Genomic DNA, 7,752 nt, shown 5'->3' with positions numbered 1-7,752 from the left:
TTCAGGACATTGTGGAAAATATGAGGTCTAAAATGTGTCATCTGGTTGGGGATGTCGTGGATGAAACTGAGGAATTTAACAGCGACAGAAATGTCTCTTCTAAGAGTGAGATCGGGACTTCTGTTGAAATGCTGGCTGAAGATTGGATAGTTGAGTGGAAGAAATTAAAGGGAGAGATTGAGTTGCAAGCCATAAGTGAAATTGATCTTCTGGTGGAACGCCATGGAAAAGAAGGGGTTATTATGTATGGGAGGTCTCCTGAAGAGAAGTCGTAGTTTTTGAGGGGGGCAGTTGGGCTGTTCGATGTTTTTAAAGAAAAAAGCTCTGTGCGCATTGTGGGGATTTGTAAATGCTCTGGTCTATTTTGAAGTGGGATAAGGGTTTAAGAATATTTATCTGGATTGCCTTTAGGGTTTGGCTGATTTCATTTATCTTTAACAATTTGGATTAAGATTATTAAGGTATACTAAAAAAATAATGTCTGGTTTTGGGGTTAATACAATTAAGATTATTAAAATTGTTGTATTATCAAGTACAATGGTAGACAATTCATGTGTTTTTTAGTTTGATCTTTATTATAGTAGACAGGAATGTATAGAAAAGTAGTAGGAAGGAAATAGTTGAATAAATGTTATCTTGGGGGAGGGAAGTTGATTAGGAGGTTTATATATATATATATATATTTTCTTTTAATATAAGGGGAGGGAGCAACTGTATTTAGTGATTTTTATAATGTGCCAATGGAATAATTTATAGAAATAATGTGATTTTGGTTTAATATAGAGTAAGGGATTATGAAAAATTTGTTGTACATCCTTGCTGTTAAAAGTCAGAAGTCACCTCTTTTTGTAATTTTGAAAAAATTTCTCTTGTGTTTCTACACTTTTTTAGTTTTTTCTTTTTTCTTTCTTTGTAGTTTTTTGTTTTTCTGTAGTGTTTATCTTTGCTTGAAACTTAATAAAATTCTTATAAACAGGAAATGATTAAAGTGACACCTGTAAATGGAAACGTTTAGGGGCCTTCCATTCATATACTCTTCATTTCTTCAAAAGCATAAAATTTCCCCATTTTGAGATAGTGAAAGCTATCTTACATCTCTCTTATTACAAACATAGCTGAAGAAAATAGATTACTACACATGCTTAAGGGGCTTTTTGAAGGCTCTTTCCTGTTTTCCTGTTCATTACTATAGCAATATATATAGAGATACACTTACAGTAGTCAACAACATTTTAACACCACAACCAATAAACTGTGGTGTGCAAATGCTAATAAAAACCCACTTAATTGTGAGTGTTGGTACCTGTTACTGCAGGAAAGATTCAATGGCCATTGCTCTTTCAATACTTGTTGGTGTCTTCACTATTAAGTAAGGGAATATTTCCTGCAATGCTGCTAGAAAAAATACATATTCCCAGCTCCTGTTCCTTTTTTGCCTGCCACTAATGCTAAACTCTCACATCCAAAAAGTTTTTGCTCAATGACAGATGACTTCACACAGGCAGGTTCTGCAACAACTGAGTTATATGAATATTAATCACAACTCAGTTGCATGAATATTGCACAAATATATCATGTATAATGCATTCAAATATACCCTTCCTGTAATCACAGAACTTACTGGCGGCCTAAAATTATTTGGTGGGCAGAACAGGAACAAAAGCCTCATGCTCTTCAGTCCTCCACATCCTCCATTTAGACCACCATTCCATGGCAAGAGGAAGCAGACTTTAAGTATGTGATTCAGATGATGAACAGCTGCATTCTTTATCCCACACATCAGTACAGGGAGATATATATATATGCTGCTGGAATGGCCCTCCGGGCATGTTGCTGAGATGTTCTCAGTCTTCTGGAAGTTTAATAGTATTTTTAAAATGTACCTTTCTTGGAACTATGAATATCCAGGTCGTAGAGACTGTTGTGACCAGCTACAGAAAAGATGCAAATACAAACCTCGGTAATTTATCCTATTAGGAATTACTATAGCCAAGTTAGAATAACCCTATAACAACTGCAGAGCAGACTTCCCCAACCTGGAGTTTGTGTGTGTGTGTGTGCCTTTGAGTCAGCATTGGCTCCTGGTGACTGCCCGGACATGTCCCTGCAGCTGGGAAGATTTCGGAAGTGCTTTGCCCTTGCCTCCTTCCTAGGGCTGAGAAAGAGTGACTCACAGCCTCCCGGTTTCTAGCTCAGTGCCTTAACCACTACACCAAACCGGCTCTAACCTGGAGTTTGCTTACTGGCATTATGGGAAGGGTAATTCAAGCAGATCACCCTTGGGGTAGGCTGCTATACTGTACATACCTTTAGCAGGGAAGCAAAACGGGCTGCTACTTTCCACTAAGGAGCCAACCCAAACATACCTATGAAAATAGTATAAAATGAACTGTATGGGAAAGAGCAAAAAGATTGCCTACCCACAGAAGGAATGGAATTCAACTGAATTCTACGTCTGAACGAACGGAATAGAATGTTCAGAACCCGAGCCTGATTTTAAAGGAACACAGATCTTCAAGGGAAGTGAAGATTTAAAAATGAAGCTTCTACCCAGGTCCTTGAGGATTGCACAACCCACTTATTCATGGTTAACTGAATCATGCTTTGTTAACTCAATTTTCTGGATCGGTGTAGCACACTCAACCATGAACCAACTAGATGGGTTGGCATCACACAACACACAAGGCTAAAATGTAGTTTATTTATTACATCAATGTATATAATTGCCTATCTCAAAATTGTGACTCTAGTTTTGAACCAGCTGGCAACTTTTTGAGCTTCACAGTGAACATAAGAAAGGATGTGGGTTTGGGATGCTGGGGAAGGTGATGAGAGAGTATGATGAAATAATACAGGGAGGTGGCTGTGAAATCCTTCATAGCTTTGCAGTTTAACCTGTACCAGGGAAGAATTCCAGGTATTGCCTCCCTCTTTGAGGGAAGTGAGCTGTATGAACCTTCAGAGTTAATTTCTCTGGCTGGAGCTCAGAAGATTTCATTGTCACCTTTAACTGAAAACAATCTTTGCCATGTATAAATGTCTAGTACTTTTAAGACTGCATTCTTATCTGGGAGCAAGCCTTGATAAGCCCAGCAGGACTTAAAACTGATTTTAAAAAATAGGACTGTATTTTGTGGCTATAGGAAAAACAGAGAGCTTGATTACAAAAATAATTCACATCAGTGCTACAGACACTTGGGCTATTTCCTTGCTAGCGATTTATAGTATCTTACAGTATTATAAAAAATAATAAAGGCGGGATAGAAAATAAAATAATCCAATCATTGCTGTGCCAATGTAATAGTAATGAAGAAAGGCTTTCCATTGCCACACAATGAAATTTAAACCACTAAGGAGGAAGCAGCCTCAGTTTACCATTTATGAACATTCACGCAGCTGAACAACTTGGAGTACGTTTTCCACCTTGTGGTTGGACAGAGAAAGTACAATTTCACTACTTCTGTCTTCCATGAGGGCAAACTCAGGGTTTGTGGCATCAGTGAAGAATCTATGAGCAGAAAGGTCACTTCCACCTTCACCCATTTCCTAATCCTGCTCTGCAGCAGTTTTCTCCCTCCAGTGTTTTATTCCAGGGGGGGTTTATATGTGGTCTTGGAACCAGGTGGAGAAAAAAAAAATGTCAGGATGGCTAGTAAGGATTTAAGGGAGACCTTGGCAAGTTAAGTATTAAACACCCCTCTCCTGTGTTGCGCTTCTTTTAACATTAAACAAAGATGCATGTTTGGGAATCGCTATCTGGCAAAGTAATGGGTAGCCTTATAACTTAGTATCAAGACATTAATAGCAATAAAATCACCAACTATCAGCATTCTGTATACCACTGCTAACATAACAACTTCGTTGACATTACTGGCTTCACCATCATTTTTCACTCCCCAGACCCTCTGAATCACTTCAGAATGGCCATTGTCTACACTATTAATGCCTGGAACTTCAGATAAATGGACCTCCAGCAGATCAACAGGGACAATGCAAAACTCAACATTGAGCGCCCATCTCAGTTTCCGTCCTACTTTCATTCCTGCATTTTTCCATCGTGATATGAAAAGAGAAACATGGGTTTCTGGGAAAGTGACGAGCAAAGCTATCCCTCTGATTCTAGAAGTCCAGTGTCAGGATGCCACAACACTATGGTGACTTAAAAGATACACAGAATGGAGAAAGCCAAGCAGTGGATGACTAGGGAGTTCCCACCAAAGGGAAATAACCGGTCCTTAAATGACAATTGTTTTGCTTCGAATTGTGCTTGCAGAGATTCCTATTGTACTGAAGAACCAGATGTTAAGTCTGCTACTTAATGGGAGTGAAAGCATGCAATTGCATCATTGTACAGCCAGTCCAGGAATTGCACAGATGCTATGTGTGAAGGGACAATACAATTTTATAATGAAAAGTGAGAGCTCCAGATATTTGGATTATGTAGGCTGTACCTGATAAAGATATGAGTATTGGCTGCACCCAGGATGGAATGTAAGATTGCAGGTACAGAGAAACAAACCAGCTATGGTTGATTCTCCAATTTTAAAAATGTAACATTTAGCTGCTATCTAGATCTGTCTTCACCCTTAAGAGAAAAGACACTGGTTCATTGGCAGGTGAAGAAGTGACATACAGTGAAACTAAATGACACTTTTTGTATAAACAAAGCTGGGTATTATTTTAAACAAGGTTTTAAATTAAAAACTTTTGAAAGAGCTGAACTGGAGAGTTTGTATATTTTGTTCCATATTAGCAAACACAGTAACAGCTGACTACATTAATCACGGCCAACTGTTCAGAAAAAAAAGGAGTACTAGGTATGTTCACTGCCTTGAATTATTTATTAAAAAATAAAGGTGTGATAAACATCTAAAAAAGGGGATGGAATGTTTGAAAATGAATCTTTGCAGCAAGGGTGGCCAGCTCTTGTGCAGAGTTCCCAATTTCCCCTTCCGCAATTCCCAGAGCCTTTTGAAATCTGCAGTCAAATGGCAGTTTCTGGCCAACTACCAAATCCTAGAGGTGCTATTTCCTGACAATTTTCAGCAATAAACAAAAAAGGTACAAAAGTCATAGGATTAATTTAATACATGTTAAAAAAACAAAACAAAACAAAAAACAAACAGCTCCCAAATTCTCTCAAATACCGATCTTCCCAGGTGGGTGGTGCAAAATTCCGGTCCTTTTGCATATTAATTGCACCATCACCACACTTACTGTAGCTCCCACTTTTTTAAAGCCTTTGAAAAAGAACATTTCTTTGTGTTAAGATATCTGTCACCTGTGTGGTTACAGGAAAAAAAGCAGTGATGCTTTTTGCTCAACTTCTTGCTCAACTGCCCCTCATGCTACATATACTATTTTAGTTTATTCGTTCAGTCGCTTCCGACTCTTCATGACTTCATGGACCAGCCCATGCCAGAGCTTCCTGTCGGTCGTCAACACCCCCAGCTCCCCCAAGGTCGAGTTCGTCACCTCTAGAATATCATCCATCCATCTTGCCCTTGGTCAGCCCCTCTTCCTTTGCCTTCCACTCTCCCTAGCATCAGCATCTTCTCCAGGGTGTCCTGTCTTCTCATTGTGTGGCCAAAGTACTTCAGTTTTGCCTTTAATATCATTCCCTCAAGTGAGCAGTCTGGCTTTATTTGCTGGAGTATGGACTGGTTTGAACTTCTTGCAGTCCAAGGCACTCTCAGAATTTTCCTCCAACACCACAGTTCCAAAGCATCGCTCTTCCTTCGCTCAGCCTTCCTTATGGTCCAGCTCTCGCAGCCATATGTTACTATGGGGAACACCATTGCTTTAACTATGCGGACCTTTGTCGTCAGTGTGAGGTCTCTGCTCTTAACTATTTTATTGAGATTTGTCATTGCTCTTCTCCCAAGGATTAAACGTCTTCTGATTTCCTGACTGCAGTCAGCATCTGCAGTAATCTTTGCACCTAGAAATACAAAGTCTTCCACTGCTTCTACATTTTCTCCCTCTATTTGCCAGTTATCAATCAAGCTGGTTGCCATAATCTTGGTTTTTTTGAGGTTTAGCTGCAACCCAGCTTTTGCACTTTCTTTACTTGCCTTCTGAAGCAGATCTGCTGGACAGCAGTCAAATAGGGGACTTACAACTAGAGATGGCACACAAATAGACTTAGATGGGCAAACCCAGCTGTGATACATCACTGCTTTTTTTCCTGTAACCACATAGGTGACAGATATCTTAACACAAAGAAATGTTCTTTTTCAAAGGCTTAGAATTAATGTGACTTTGGGGCATAATGTTACAATGTTCTCTGTTTCCAAATTAGCAGCCATTTTATTGATTAGCAGAATCCAGCTCATCTAAATACATTCCAATATTCATTCTGAAAGATTCTGCACCTAGAGGTTTTTTTTTAATGTTTAATTCAAAACTTCCTCCACGGTGTTATGACCCCTCCTCAGCCGAAAGCTTTCCAGTGCCTCCTTAAACAACCAATATTGGTAATGACTTTTTATAGAGCTTTGCAGAGTTTAAATTGATTTTTTTATTATTTTGATCGTTTGGGATTTTTTTTTTGTTTTTACTGTTTTGTGCACCTTACAATACAGGTGGTTATATAAGTCTTTTAAAATAAATAAATAAATTCAGTAATTTGTGGATAATCACTAAAGCCACTTTATTCTATGTTTAACCAATTCCTATTATTGCTGCAAGCTTTCAGTTTGGCTTTTTGTTTACCTCAAATAAAATAGCAACAATAACTTTAAATAAAAGCTGCCCAGTTGATTTCTCATGTTTATATTAGAAACAGTTTTGACTTTATATATAACTTGGAATTATATTTCCAAAAACAGAACGTTTTACAAACATTTATTTGCTGGTTCTTCTCCCCAGCAAACTTTTGAAGAGCCCCTATCACTACCTAATACAATTATTGTATGTACTGTACTTGACACTGTACTGCAATTTAAATCCAGTGCGCTTAAACCCCCTTTTAGCATGCTTTACATTCATTATTTAGTTATTTGTATCCCACCTTTATTTACAACTCAAGGCGGCATACATAATGTTCCTTCCTCTTATTTTCCCCACAATAACCACCCTATGAAGTGGGTTGGGCTGAGAAAGAGTGTACAGGTATTCCTTGCTTAACGACCACAGTTGGGCCCAGAATTTTGGTTGCTAAGCAAAGCAGTCATTAAGTAAATCTGACCCAATTTTACCACCTTTTTTGCGGTGGTGGTGAAGTGAATCACCACAGGTGTTAAGCGAACCATGTGGTTGTTAAGTGAATCATGCTGTTCCCCACTGATTTTGCTTGCTAGAAGCCAGCCAGGATGGTAGAAAATGGCGATCACATGACCACAGGAAGCTGTGATGGTCATAAATGCGAACCGGTCGCCAAATGCCCAAATTGTGATCATGTGACCTTGGGGACGCTGCAATGGTCATAAGGTGAGGACCGTCCGTAAGTCATTTTTTCCAGCACTGTTGTAAGTCCGAACTGTCACTAAACAAATGGTTAAGTGAGGACTACCTGTACTGCCTCCAGCTTTCATGCCTCCAAATTCACAATCTCCTGGTTTCTGCCTTAATTGCTACACCAAACTAGATCTCATAATTGATACCGTTAACTTTGGTGACAATTTCTCTTGGCTGCCATATATACCTATTTTTGTATTGTACTGTAATTGTTTTAACTGTTTTTATGATTGATTACCACCCAGAGTCATTTGGCTGAGATGGGCAGCTATAGAAATAAAATAAAATAAAAAA

This window comes from Candoia aspera, chromosome 1 (assembly GCF_035149785.1).
Source record: "Candoia aspera isolate rCanAsp1 chromosome 1, rCanAsp1.hap2, whole genome shotgun sequence".
Classification (NCBI taxonomy): Eukaryota; Metazoa; Chordata; class Lepidosauria; order Squamata; family Boidae; genus Candoia; species Candoia aspera.
This window is presented reverse-complemented; position numbering follows the sequence as displayed.